Raw genomic sequence first — 14,805 nt, forward strand, 5'->3', positions numbered from 1 at the left:
ATAGCCGCTTTCTAGCCAATTTCATGCCCAGGTTGTCCTGTGTTAATACGAGGCAGGAGCTCATTTGTGTTGCAGCTAGGCAGTCCTGAAGCAAGAGTCGAGAGACAAACAAGCAGATGGTTTGCTGTTCTTTTACTTTGAGGAGGGGAACACTCTATGCTTGCACTGAAGAATCCCAGCACTGTAGGTGAGGGTGTAGGAGGAGAGGACAGGATTGGAAGTGGGGAGAGCTGTGGCTCGGTGGCACTGAATCTGAAGCCCTGGAGAGTTGCTGCTAGTCTGTACTCATTGCAGGGTAATTAGCAGCTATGGAGTCTGATTTCTGAATAACCTCAAGCAGTGGTTCTCAAACTGTGGTGTCGTGACACCCCAGCCAGAGAGCCCTGGCCTCCGACCCCTTAAGGAGCAGGGAGGGGGCGAGGCAGAGATACAATCACCAGAATCGCTTCACTGCCGGGGGAACAGGAACTTGCCTGGACTTACCACAGCCTGCAGCAGCCTTCCGGGGATGCCGGGAGCCCCCTGCCAGCCTCCGCAGGGCTCTCAAACGTGCGGAGATAGTGCAGGTAACGATCGTAACCCCCTTCTGGTTTGGGTCCAAGTAGAGCCATTCAAGCAGTGGAAGCTTACCCCAATAAGGGAAAAAATGTTCCCTTACCTGGAGGAGATCTCTGGAACCGCCCCCACCACTCAGGATGTAGAGTACACAGGATGCAAAGCACACTCTAGTGGGGGCATCAGTGGGGGGAGGGGTGCTTGATCAGACTGGGCTGTTAGTTTGTTCTAAATCAGTGTTGCCCAACCTGGGGTTTGCAACCCCCCAGGGCAGGAATGTGCTTTCACTTTTGGGACGCTACTCCCTTAAGGAGGGTAGTGACCCGACTAGGAACCTGTGGGTGCTGTTAGCATGGGACTTCCAGATTTTGCTGCTGCTCCCTGTTTTGCCAAATTCCCTTTCCAAACATGGCCTAGAGAACTTGCACCCACTTTAAGCTAATTAGTTCCCCACTTCACTCAAAATAGCTCTAATTCAGAACGTCAGGTGCAAGGGAGGGCCCCAGAATGAGGTCTCTTGTTATCTGGTGTGCTCCCTGGGGCATTTGGTGGGCCGCTGTGAGTTACAGGAAGTTGGATTAGATGGGCCTACGGCCTGATCCAGTGGTGCTGTTCTTATGTTCTAATGTAATTCTGCAGAAAGCATTGCTGGGCAGTGCCCCAACACCAGGGTGGCTCACCTGTTCAACCTGCAGAGGTCCTCCTTCCTTTCCTCTTCCACCAGCACCTTCTTTGGCTAACGCAGCAACGCCTTGGCTGTCAGCAGCAGCTCTTGGGAGTGCCAAACACACACTAGTCTCCAGCGGTCTCCGTTCCAGCAGGTCTTCCACAGTCTCCGTTCAGTCCATCAGTCAGATTCAGAATACCTTTATTGGCATAAAGATACAGAAATATGACTTAAAAAAACAACAGACTTAAAAATTCTCAACTACTTAAGGTAAAGTTACAGTAGAACATACTGTCTTTCTCTTAACAACTAATTTCAAAAACATGGCCACTTTCTCAGTTAATTCGCTATTTACACCCGCAAGGAGAAACCGGATTTTTTTCTTGATCAGCCCACAGTCCGTCAGTCAGTCAGCCCATCCATCCATCGTCTTTCCTTCACGCTCCTATCTCTTGTTCTCTCAGTCTCTTGACGCACCTTCCTTCTACACAGTGGTGTCACTAGGATTTGTATCACCTGTTGTGGGAGGCCAGTGCATTACCCCCACAATGGAGCCCCTCCACCCCATGATGGACCTGGGTGGTGAATGTACCATTGCCCTGCCCTGCTGGGTTTTTTTGGCTATACCTTTTGATAGAACACAGATATTTCAACGTGGTGTTTTTAATTGCATTCTGCTGTAAATTACGCATTGAATGGTATATAACATGGTGGTATTATTCCTACAAATTGTGATTTTAGTGATTTTGGTCACTAGTGGTGTCACCCTCCCCCCAGGGTCTCACCTTACTAACACCTGGCCACCTTCAGTCTTGAAAGACTATGGTATAAGCCTACAGCACCTGGTATTCCCAGGTGGTCTCCCATCCAAGTACTAACCAGGCCTGACCCTGCTTAGCTTTCAAGATCAGACGAGATTGGGCATGTGCAGGGTAACAGTTGGTCCTTATTGGTTCTGTGTCATAATAGCATCTCATTGGTTCTTTGAACAATCAGTCTCACTGATCCATTTTAAATTAAGGAAATGTACTTTTTTGTTACATAAGAAAATTGCATTTTTGTTTTCTGGTTTTTTGACCATAACTTTTGATAGTAAGGATTTCTTTCACTACAATTTTTTTGCATTGCATTCTGCTGTAAAACACACATTAAATGGTATATAACATGATGGTATTATTCCTAGAAACCACCATTTTAGCAATTTTGGTCACTAGTGCATGTCACACCCCCCCCCACGTCACCTGTATGGGCCGCACCCCCTAGCGACACCACCACTTCAACACCCACCCTCTCTCAGTGCTCCAGGTGCTGCTTATATCCCTGAGGACCTTGTTGCCTCTAGTGGCTTCAACCACAGCAAACTTACTGCTCAAAGCCTGGGTTTTATCCACATGCTTGTCTGCCTGAGCAAGCGGACACTCTTGACACCACACACTATCTCCTCAAGGGACCTTGCACATTTCCATTACACCCCTGCCACTACCACCAAACATGGGTAACATGCCTAGCTGGACTTAAAATGGAAGGCCATGCAAGAGTCAAGTCAAGCATAGCACATCCACACCCTTAAAGAAGGTCAGGTGAGCATATCCACTGCTGTGTCCTCTTGAAGCCCGTGTGCATTTTCAAGTTAAATTTATTTTAAAACCATACTCAGTAACCACTAGCAGCTTTTTGCTACTGAACAAGCTGCTTCACCTCTAATGCAGGGGTGTCCAAACGTTTCAGCCACAGGGCTGCATCAAATATCTGGCAAGATGTTGAGGACCAGAAAATAATTAACTTTAAATTTTAAATTTAAATTTAAATACGTTAGAGATGGAACTTAAATGAATGAATACATGAACAGGCTCAAATTTGCAGGATTTCTCCAAGCACTAACACACACCACAGAAATGAAGCGCATATTCAAATGGACCCCCATTTCCCTACCTCCCAAGCAGCTTACTTAAATATATAGGAGTAAATTCCTCAGAACCAGCACATCACAGGAAATACCTGGAGTGTGTTTGGAGGGCCCAGGAAGCCTACCTGGCCCCCCTGAAAGCCTTCTAAGGCCTTCAGAGGGCACAAAAAGGTAATTCCAGTTTTTGGAGGAAATTAGGAAGTGATGTTTTTAGGCCTTTGGAAGGAGTTCTGAGGCTGTGCGCAGCCTTCCGGGCCCTCAGGACACCCTCCAGACATGACCAGAACACAGCTCAGTGCTCAGTGCATGTTCAGCCAAGTGGACCAGAGGCTCTCTGGGTACTAGAGGCTGACCGTGGGCTGGATAGAGTCTTGCCGCGGGCTACATCTGGCCCCTGGGCTGGGGTTTGGAGACCCCTGCTCTAATGTATTGAAATGCAACTGAAAATAATGAGTTGTTTGGGAAATGATGCTGCCTCTTAACATGCAACGAGCTCAGAAGATTCCCCAAAGGGTGTGTATTTCAGGACCAAAAATTGTTTCACTCCTTTTCTCCCCGATTACCATAAATGCATTTAATGCAGAAGTGGGAGAAATAGAAAACATTTCGAGATGAGAGACAGGGAGACAGACTGCAGCCCGTTCTCCTTGTTCCTGCCTTACCTGTCCCTTGAACTGACAGCGGAGGACAAAAGTCTGCATCCAATGCACAGGAAAATGGACAACCTTTCAAATTGTCCAGGAAGTCAGGAGGTGGAAGGGAAAGCAAGGCAAAGGAAACTTGGTAGAAACAGTTCCGGCTGGTGCTCACCCATCAGTTCCATGGCGCAAGGCGACCAATGCACTTCAGCCGTCACACACCTGTTACATTGCTTTCAATGAGGTTGTTACTTCCCATATGTGTGGCATTATGGCTCCACTTTCACTTGGTCTGTCTTGCCAGGGAAGAAAGGGATCCAGCATTGGTACGGTATGTATTTATTCTTAAGACGACAGGTGTGTTTCTCTGTAAGGTAACAAACAATGCTATTTGGGCACTGTCAACATTTAGTCCATATTACTGTTGTTGTTGTTGCTTTCGTCCTTGGAAGGGAAAAATAATAATGCAGGCTAAAGTTTTACCTTACAGAAAAATGCACACCTATCACACTGACCCACTTGCACTGGGTACCGAGAGCAGCGTCCACCATGGAAGCTAAGTTCCTCGCCAAGCAGCATGGGTGTGGGGTGGGAGGAGGGCAGTGGAGGGTGGAGAGGGGTGTTACAGGGTGAGGAAAGGGTGGCAATAGGGCAGTATAGTGGACTGGGCCCTGGAAGGGGCAGGATTGGTGGCGGCAGCGCCACCGATATCCTATCCCCCTTCTCAGGTGTCTTCCGCTGATGCAGAACATTGTGGAATTGCACCAGCGATTGAGCTCACACAGGCCTCAGTTTCCCCATTGTGGCTGCTGTGGCTTACCCCAAGGCAAGGGAACAAATGTCCCCTTATCCTGGGGTAAGGGGACTGAAATGCCTGCACAGGTTGCAGCATGGCCTGTGCAGGTGCCACGATACTGTGGCGCAGAAATTTGTGCTGAGTTGCGCTGTAAGTAAAAGGCAAACTACAGTTTCCACTGACTGACTTATACGGCTTGGGTCAGGGGTCACACACATGCCCAACTCAGATGTTCCAATCAGTTTAAGACATAACTTGCTCTGGATTTTTGTTTCTCCGTCCGAGAAGCTTGTGGCTATTTCCCACAAGCTCCCGAGGATTTGCAGCACCAGGTGTCTGAATGGAAAGGCCTCAATTATCTAAAGCCCGACAAGTCTCCGGTTTTGCAAAACACCTTTGGAGAGCAAAAGCAAAGCATCATCTCATATACATTTTTAGGCAGGCAAATCCCGGACTTTGCGGGGAAGGCTTTATGGAGCTGTTAACAGCCCTTCAGGCTGAATCCCCCTTGCAAAGCTCCGAGTGAGTCAAGCAGAATACGTCTAGCTGAATTTCCTGAGAATCACAAAAGCTTTCGGCTCGTCACCAATTATGCACAGGAAGGACAGACAGCTTTATTTGCAGAGGGCTGGAATGAAAGAGTTGCTTTTGCTTTCTGATGTCTTACTTTGTCTGAGATGCCTTCAGTGTACCAGCACTTGACAAGTGTGCATATTTAGATTGGTCCTGACCAACAAAGAAAGACATGCAAGAAGTGCATATAAGTATACTTATTATGAAGTATATTGGAAGTCACTTGAGAACATTTTTATTGCCATCTGCTTTAAAAAGAGTGTATTTGATGAGCATTGCCTATAACCACACACACACACACACACACACAGAGAGAGAGAGAGAGAGAGAGAGAGAGAGAGCACCTCTATATGGGGCATGTCTCTAGTACACTGTGGCTGCAATCCTAACCTCACTTTCCTGGGAGTAAGTCCCATTGAACACGATAGGGCTTACTTCTGCTTATGATTGTGCCCTGTGTCAACTATTATGGCTTCCCACAAAGAATTCTGGGAATTTTTATTCTGTTACCTGCTTCCAGGCTAATTTTGAAAGACTGTTTCAACTATCATTCAGTTGTGTTCTTCACCCCCAACAGAATTCATCCCAGTCCCCCTTACAAATGGTTTGTTTCTAGAGCACCCTGTGGCTCCAGCAATTCAGGGACCTTCAAAGCACCCTGAATGGCCCATTAGTTTCTGTGGGTGCTGGAGGGGATGGAAGGGCAATGGTTGGGTGCTTGCAACTGAAAGCTTAGCTGGCATCGAGCCCATCTGCAACTGCCTCCATTTAATTAATGATTTACATTTTATTCATGTGTGATGGCTGCCAGCAGGAAATCAGACCAGAAGATCAAACATAGGAGCCTATTCTCTGAGGCTATTATGCACAGGAAATAAAAACCCATGTTCTGTGAAATTCCTAACTCCCAATCAAGAAAAGTAAGGAGATTAAGAACTAGGGAAACTTGGAAACGTCTCCATGCCATCTTGACTATCTTGCTGGTATGTTTTTGCCAGCAATGCCATGTTTATTTTTCTTGGCGCAACGTGCCTTTTAATAGCTATGTGAGAGGCAGAAACTCAGCTGGTGGGTAGGGTTGCCAACTTCTGGACTCTCCCTGTAGCTGGGCCTTTGGGCAGCCATTTGATCTGCAACAATGGACAGGAGCTTCACCTCCTGAGTTTTGTATAGCAAGCTACAATTAGAGGCAGAAGAACAGATCTCAAGCTGGGTTCTATTTTTTTTCTGACCAGTTGGCACGTGAATGCTGAACATGTTGCCTTGCCATTCAAGAATGGCATTCTTAGCCTTCACAACAAGGCATGCTAGCAGAGCAATAGGGAGGGGGAGTTATGAAACTGGCTTATACATGCTCCAACTGTTCTTATTTATAAGCAGCAGTGCTTTCTTTCAATCACCAAGCTTCTTAAAGTTCTTCTTATTTTAAATATAATAATTTAGAGCCCAATCCTGAGGAACGCGGTACAGCTCCGCGCCACGGACCTCAGACACAAATGTGCCTTAAGGCGTGTTCACGAGGCTCACCACTGGGCTCCTGCCAGAGCTAGCCCGGCTCTGGCCAGCCCTGGGCTAGCGCGCAGCGGTCACCCAGGTTCCATGGCTCGGCAGTCTCCTAGACCGCCGGGCTGCGGAACAGGAGGCAGGGGCATGACCAGGGACATGGGGGAGGCATTCCAGGGAGGGGGAGGCATGGCTAGGGGTGGGTGGGAGGCGTATCGGGGGGAGGGAGCGAGGCGGATCCGCGGAGCCGAGCTCCACAGGATCCAAGGTGCTCGTGCAGGGCTGTGCCCCCTGCCTTTTGGTTGCCACTAAAGTGAGCAGCCCCATTGAGGGGCTGCTTCCTTTACTCGGGGGACGGGGATGAAAGTCCCCTTCTCCTGAGGAGCCTCCCGCGGTAGCGCAGGAGGCACAGGATCCGGTGGCAGCTCTCCATGGAGCCGCTGGACCTGGGCGCTGCGGGCAGTTCAGGATTGGGCTGCCCCTCAAGTTTAGTTGCTACGGAACCCTTCCACCTAGGTCTCTAGCTCTGCAATGATTGAAAATGGTTAAGGTGCAGCCTAAGATGGTCTCCAGAAAACCTGGTGTAAACCAGCTCTCTCTACTGACACTTTTTCATATTGATATACAGGTGTGTGTGTCCGTGTCCCCATATTTGTCGTTGTTGGCAACCTTCAGTCTCGGAAGACTATGGTATCGCGCTCTGAAAGGTGGTTCTGGAACAGCGTCTAGTGTGGCTGAAAAGGCCGATTCGGGAGTGACAATCCCTTCCACACTGGGAGCAGGTGCAGTCTGTCCCTGGTCTGTCTCCCTGGCTATGGGCCTTCCTTCTTTGCCTCTTTGCCTCAGACTGTTGGCAAAGTGTCTCCTCAAACTGGGAAAGGCCATGCTGCACAGCCTGCCTCCAAGCGGGCCACTCAGAGGCCAGGGTTTCCCACTTGTTCAGGTCCACTCCTAAGGCCTTCAGATCCCTCTTGCAGATGTCCTTGTATCGCAGCTGTGGTCTACCTGTAGGGCGCTTTCCTTGCACGAGTTCTCCATAGAGGAGTTCCTTTGGCATCCGGCCATCATACATTCTCATGACATGACCGAGCCAATGCAGGCGTCTCTGTTTCAGCAGTGCATACATGCTAGGGATGCCAGCAAGTTCCAGGACTGTGTTGTTTGGAACTTTGTCCTGCCAGGTGATGCAGAGAATGCGCCGGAGGCAGCGCATGTGGAAAGCGCTCAGTTTCCTCTCCTGTTGTGAGCGAAGAGTCCATGACTCACTGCAGTACAGAAGTGTACTCAGGACGCAAGCTCTGTAGACCTGGATCTTGGTATGTTCCGTCAGCTTCTTGTTGGACCAGACTCTCTTTGCGAGTCTGGAAAACGTGGTAGCTGCTTTACTGATGCGCTTGTTTAGCTCGGTATCGAGAGAAAGAGTGTCGGAGATCGTTGAGCCAAGGTACACAAAGTCATGGACAACCTCCAGTTCATGTGCAGAGATTGTAATGCAGGGAGGTGAGTCCACATCCTGAACCATGACCTGTGTTTTCTTCAGGCTGATCGTCAGTCCAAAATCTTGGCAGGCCTTGCTAAAATGATCCATGAGCTGCTGGAGATCTTTGGCAGAGTGGGTAGTGACAGCTGCATCATCGGCAAAGAGGAAGTCACGCAGACATGACGCTCTGGCAACTCCTGCGACGCCACTGGAACCAACCATATTGGCTTCTGCCTTTCCATTGGATCATTCCAGCAACGTGGAGAGGGGGGGATTTGCTGCATGGGTAACAGCCTATCCTCCATACCTTCTTTACCCAGGCTTCGCGCACTGGAGAGGACACTCCAACTTCGCCATACGGCGTCGGCACAACACGGGAAGCAGCAGTTTACCGGTTATAAGTCTTCGCTTGACTGGCGGAGAGCGTGACGCCAGGGGCTGCTTCCGATGGTGGGCGAGATCATTGCATCTCATTGGGCAGCTACCGCCCGCCTTCAGCTGGGCAGTCCCCAGCCAGTAAGGTGTTGCCTCGCCACGGTCCATTAACCTCACGGGGTGCGTGGGGTTTAGGGTGAAAACCGACAAGCGGATTGACAACTCTGCACCATGCAACAGAAAACAGAAAACTCCTGCCCTAAAGCTAGGCACCTGGAACGTAAAGACAATGACACCTGGCTTCTCTGATGACCTGCAAGAAATAGACGACGCATGCAAAACAGCTGTCATCGACATGGAGCTGAGCAGACTGCAGATGGACATCGTTGCCCTTCAAGAGACGAGGCTTCCAGATTCTGGATCTGTCAAGGAGAGAAATTTCTCATTTTTCTGGTAGGGAAAACCACCAAACGAAACCAGGGAACATGGTGTTGGCTTTGCAGTCAGAAATTCCCTGCTGAAGTCCATCATCCCACCTACTGTGGGAAGTGAAAGAATTTTGTCCCTGCAGCCTCAGTCATCAGCAGGACCTGCCACTCTCATCAGTGGTTATGCACCAACTCTGTCATCTCCAGCAGAAGCCAAAGACAAATTCTATGATGACCTGGCCACCGCTATCAAAAAGATCCCGGTAAAAGAGCCATTGTTCATCCTCGGCGATTTCAATGCTAGAGTTGGTGCTGATCACAGTTCGTGGCCCACTTGCTTAGGTCAGTTCGGCACTGGGAAGATGAACGAAAATGGCCAACACCTGCTAGAGTTTTGCTGTCATCACGGTCTCTGTGTCAGCAACACGTTCTTCAACACAAAGCCCCAACATAGAGTCTCTTGGAGACACCCAAGATCAAAGCATTGGCCCCAGCTCGACCTGATTCTCACCAGACGCTCCAGCCTTCCCAGCATCAAGATCACACGCAGCTATCAGGGTGCTGCCTACGACACTGACCACTCCCTGGTGTGCAGCAGAGTGAAACTGCGAACAAAGCGAGTGTACCACACAAAAAAGGAAGGAAGACCTCGCATTGATACCAGCAAGACCCGGGATCAGAGAAAAGTGGAGGAATTTGCATGAGCGCTTGAGGAATTCCCCTATTCACAGATCTGGTTATCTGCGGTTCTCTGTGGTCCCCACCCACCCCCACACATGTTTGTTTAGCTTCCTTACACTGGTGCCAAGCAAGTATGTGTTTTCCTTTTACCAAGTGCTATAATCTAGCAAGTTTATAGGAAGCTTCCTGCTTCCTGTTAACGTTCATTTAGGGTTCTCCAGCATTCAGACTGGCTGGTTGCTTGTCTTCCTAGGAGCTTACTAGCTCATATTATTTATTTGTTTGTTTGTTTGTTTATTGATTGATTGATTGATTGATTGATTGATTGATTGATTGATTTGATTTGATTTGATTTGATTTGATTTGTAACCCGCCTTTCTCCCCGGAGGCCACCCAAGGTGGCTTATAGTGTTTGGAAAAAGGAAGACACGTACTTGATTGGTGCCAGGGTAAGAGAGCAGCATGGAAGCACAAAGAATCACATGGAGAGAGGGTTCCCCCTTATCTGCAGTTTGTGGAAGAATAAACTATTGCAGGATAGGAAAGACAGAATAGACCCTTTAGCGATGCATAGTAGAGTAGCTGGAGGTGGTTCAGGCCATGATCCTTGGTCCAACAGGGTGTTACAATAGCTGCCTCTATTTTCCTCTATGACATGTTGGAAAGTCTGGTTTTAGACTAAGCCTCTTCCCACATGTTCAGCTGAAATGTGGAGGAGAGCAGAATACTGTTAACTAACTTCACTTTCCATTCATATGCAACCACCAGACCTGCTGCCTGCCGTCTGCACCTGGGAAGTAAGAACAGTCCCTACCACATGCAGCCATAGTCACATCAGGCTTCCCTATCGTATGTAGAGGCCCTCGGCATATATGACTATACAGACTCAGGCACATTCTTATGTTGCACCTAGTGTGCGGAGAGCAAGACATGTGGCTCATGGCCTCATGCAGATGTGAGGCTAGACAGCACAATTTTGCTTCTCTCCATATGTTGGTTAAATGCATGGACAGAAGTGAGAAAAGAGGACTACCCTCACCCCAACAACAACAACAAAAATGTTGGTTGGGAAGAGAGAAGATTCGATTATTTTCTTTCCAACATGGAGTGTTTGGGTTGGGAGCAAGGCGTAACCCTCTTCCTCTTTTCAGGATGCCCAGATTCTGAAAAAGAGATCCTAAGCTCTGCATGAGGAAAAAGCCCCAATTTCCCCATAATGATCCTGGTTCACCAGCTTTTGCTTTGTCCATAGGAAGGCAGGCAGCAAAAGTTTAATCTCAGGCGGTTTTGAGCCCATCACTGGACTTTGCCTAGTACCAATTTTTCCCCACATTCTTTCAAGAGCTGGGTCCTATCTCACAAGGGCCATCACACGGCCCTACCTCAGAAATCTCAGCTTTTTGGATTCATTTGATCCTGTCACCCAAGTCTCAGTGATGGGATGGCAGAGACAAAAAGGTCGGAGAGGTAGGTTGGTGAATTGAGACGGCTTGTGGAAAGGATCAGTACTCTTCATCCCATCCCACAAATCTGACAGGCCTTTAGCAAGTACATTAGCAATTCTCCCCACAAGAGACTTAAGAATGCTCTTGTGTCCTTCAATGGTAACGTATGAAACCCTGGAAATGTGTTTTTACCTGTCACAGTTTGGTCTTCTGGGGAGAGCGGTGCCCAGCCTTTCAAAGACATCTCCATTACCATTGTGCATTCACCTCCAAGAATCGTACCTCCGAAGGAACACAGAGGTTGAATGTTGTTTTAATTGAATTTGTTTTCCATTTATTTTCAAGCTGTCAAGGGAGAAGTCTTTTTCAAGTGCGCACATTGTTTGATTTGTTTTTATCTGAGGTCTATTATCCTAATAATGAGGCCCTTTAAAAAAGAGAGCGAGAGCCTTTGCTTATTATTATTTTTTTGCTGATTGCATCAGTGAATGACAAAAAAAAAAAACAAGATGAAAGGAAGAAAATGTCTTTTAGATATCCAACCCCAAATTGTTGATGGAAGCAATTTAGAAGTTGATTCCAATCAAAGATAGCCAATAGAAAATACGGAGCTCTTCTGGAAACTTTTTTCAAAAAAGAGATTTATAGTCCACTCAGGGTTTCAGATTTCCCTGCACCTTAAAATGTGCACCTAATGTGGGAAAACAACCAAGTTTTAACCCATCCAAGTCCCTCCTTTCCATCTTTAGTAGGACTCCAATGTTCCACTTAGCAGACTAAATAGGTGAGAAGGAAGTGGACAGACCCACAGTTCTGTTAGGCTGCAATTCGACAATGCTTTCCTGGGGCTGAACACAATGGGACTTACTTCTGAGTAAGACTTCAGACACGATGATGAGGAGTGGCATTCTCCTGGGTAGGGGGGTGGTATTCTGTGGTCCCAGCCCCAGGCAGTGCAGGGGCCGGGATTGCAAGTGGGAAGGAGGTTCTGCAGCGGCAATGCTCTGCTCCCCACACTCTCCTCATGACACTACAGCATGAAAGATTCCATGCCAGAGCATCAGCTTCAAAGTAAGTCACTGGCTGTGGCTGTGGGCTCTCTGCTCGCTGCCCCCGTGAAGGGTCTCTCTAGGCATGGGGCCCAGTTTGGCTAATTGGGCCCACTGCAGGGTCCATCAAGGCACGGGGCCCAGTTTGGTCAAAATGGTCATCTTGCCGGAAGGCCGGCCCTGACCCACCTCAGATTGATCACTCAATTCAAAGTGTGCTCTCCCACTTCAGGAGCAGTTTGATGTCACTAGGGCTGTCCTTTTTTTAGATCGTGAGCCCTTTTGGGACAGGGAGCCATTAGTTATTTGATTTTTCTCTGTAAACTGCTTTGTGAACTTTTAGTTGAAAAGCGGTATATAAATACTGTTAATAATAATTGCCTGATGAACCCGTCTCCTTGGCTCTTTTCCATCCATCCTCATTGTGCTGCCTCCACACTTGGCACACTCATTATGCTGCATTTCTGCGTGAATATATAACATTATGTAAAATTATACGACAGATAATACAATCACAAAGAAAAAATGAAGGACTTTCTTGTTCCTTAACAATTCCCTTTGTAAGAAGACAAAGAAAACCATAATCTTTTTCGTTTCTGTGGGGTTTGATTTATGCTTTCCATCTGGGGTTCAAAACCTTTTAAATTAATTAATTTTTTTTTAAAAATGATGCTTCAGTCCAAACTTCCACTTTTTGGTTTTATGAAGACAGAGTTCTTATTTGTTTGCACTACCTAGTAGGCCATTATAAGCCTACATGAATGGAACACAAGGCCAGGTGGGTTGCCAGGAAGAACTCTAGGAGATGAAAATAGACATTAACAGAACAAAGAACTTTCCTCCCTGATTCAGGAGCGCTTGTTCTGCATGGATAATGCAGTGGATGTAGCAATGGTCTTGTTTCCTTTTCGCTCTGGGTGCGTTTTGTCTTCAGGATAAAGCCAGAGGAAGTGTCATCTGGGGTCATCCAGTTTGGGCATTGGCCAAGGATCCAAGCTCATCAAAAGCGTTCACTTGGACAGGACAACCTCTGAACTACCCAATGACATGAGACAGTCAAGAGACTTGCACTGCTGCTGTGCACAAACAAATGGCCCCCAGGTAGGAGTGTCCCCCGGGGGCTCTTAGGTACGCCACGCGTGTCTCCCAGAGGCCTCTGCATTATTTTCTAGAGGGTGATACAGCATCCAGGGCACCTATTTTCAACTGGTGTGCCGAGGCACATTGGTGTGCTGCAAAAAGGTCTGCAGGTGTGCTGTGGAGGTTTGGAGCACAGCGGTTCGAGAATCTCTGAAGATCTCTTCAGGTTTGTGGCTCTGTTTCTAGGGCAACTGCCTGTAGTAACACATGGTCTTTCTCTGCAGAGCTGGCAGCCGAAGAGGAACAATGTGTTACTTGCCCTCGAAACAGAGTCACAGAACCCAAAAGAAGCTGGAAATGACATCACAAGAGGCAAACACCATAGAGAAGACCATAGACGTCAGAAGAGCATTGAAAATTGCTGATGTTCCCAAACTATGAGTCATGGCTCCCTGGAGAGTGAAAGGAACTAGCTCGTGGAGCAGCGGAATCCTTTAAAAAAAACAAACCTGCTACCCTATACAATGTATAGGATTGTAGCCCTACTGCGGGAGTCACAGCCAATGGCCCAGTGGGTCAAGGGAGTCATTGGTCGAAAATGTTTGAGAACCACTGATTTAGGGAATTCTCCCATTGTTCAGTAAGGAGGATGGAGGAGCCACTGTCTCCTATCATCCATCATGTACTGCTGGTATGCTGGGGAGGCATGGGAGCCTAAAACACATGGCTTTGTCCAGGGCTTTGCCCCAGCGTCGCGAGCAACCTGGCACCAGCAGTGGGTAATGGCAATTATGAGTGCAAATGCTTTAACTTTGCATTTGTTACATACAAGTCCCTATGCACATTTTCATATAGTAATGTTGCGAAACATCAGATTTCTTTGCTGGGAAATATGAATCTTGGCTGCTTCTAATGCTTTCCTCAGATGCTGACATGTTTCTGTAGCACTGGGAAAACAAAATCTCTGCTAGACAACCCATGCAGGGAAGAATCCGGGCCTGCTGTAAAATCACAACAAATGCATAGACAGGTGAGTTGCTCGAACTGGTGCTTCCATTCCCAATTGGTTAATTTTATTTCTTCCAAAGATGTTTATGCTGCTTTCCCATGGCTCAAAGCGGCATACAACATGAAACATAATTGTGAAAACAATATAAAATACAAGAATGGAAAACAAGAAAAAGACCATACTAATATAGCATTTCGGTATAAAACTTTTCCAGAAAATATTGTATTTCTTAATACATCTGCTCAAGAAAACTGCATTACAGTAACAGAGGACAGTGAGTAGAAGTAGAGACAGAAGGGCTTGAGGAAGGGAGGTGGAGAGGAAGGCAGGCAGGAGGGAGTTAGTTTGGAGGGTCATTTGGGGACTGGGACTGCAACAAGATTTGATTTGGCTTGGAGTCTGCCTCAGAAAAAACTAAAATATTTTCAAGGTTGAGGAAAAGTAGACTGGCTCTCCAACCTCAATTATGAGCCTGACCGAGAGAAGTTCATACCATTACTGCATTCATGGAAGGAGTTTCTTCCAAACTCATTGGAATTAACTTGGACTTGGACTATGAAAGAGGTTTGAGGAGTAGGTTTTGTTTTTTGTTTTTTCAGAGTGACCACATTTACAAAGTA

The 14,805-nt window shown here is 47.5% G+C and overlaps 1 pseudogene; it reads right to left on the reverse strand.

The window, feature by feature from the left end:
- Nucleotides 1-2,052: 2,052 nt before the first annotated feature.
- Nucleotides 2,053-2,166, reverse strand: LOC136642324 (5S ribosomal RNA; annotated as a pseudogene).
- Between the last annotated feature and the right edge of the window lie 12,639 nt (nt 2,167-14,805).

This window comes from Tiliqua scincoides, chromosome 2 (genome assembly GCF_035046505.1).
Source record: "Tiliqua scincoides isolate rTilSci1 chromosome 2, rTilSci1.hap2, whole genome shotgun sequence".
In the NCBI taxonomy this organism is placed as follows: domain Eukaryota; kingdom Metazoa; phylum Chordata; class Lepidosauria; order Squamata; family Scincidae; genus Tiliqua; species Tiliqua scincoides.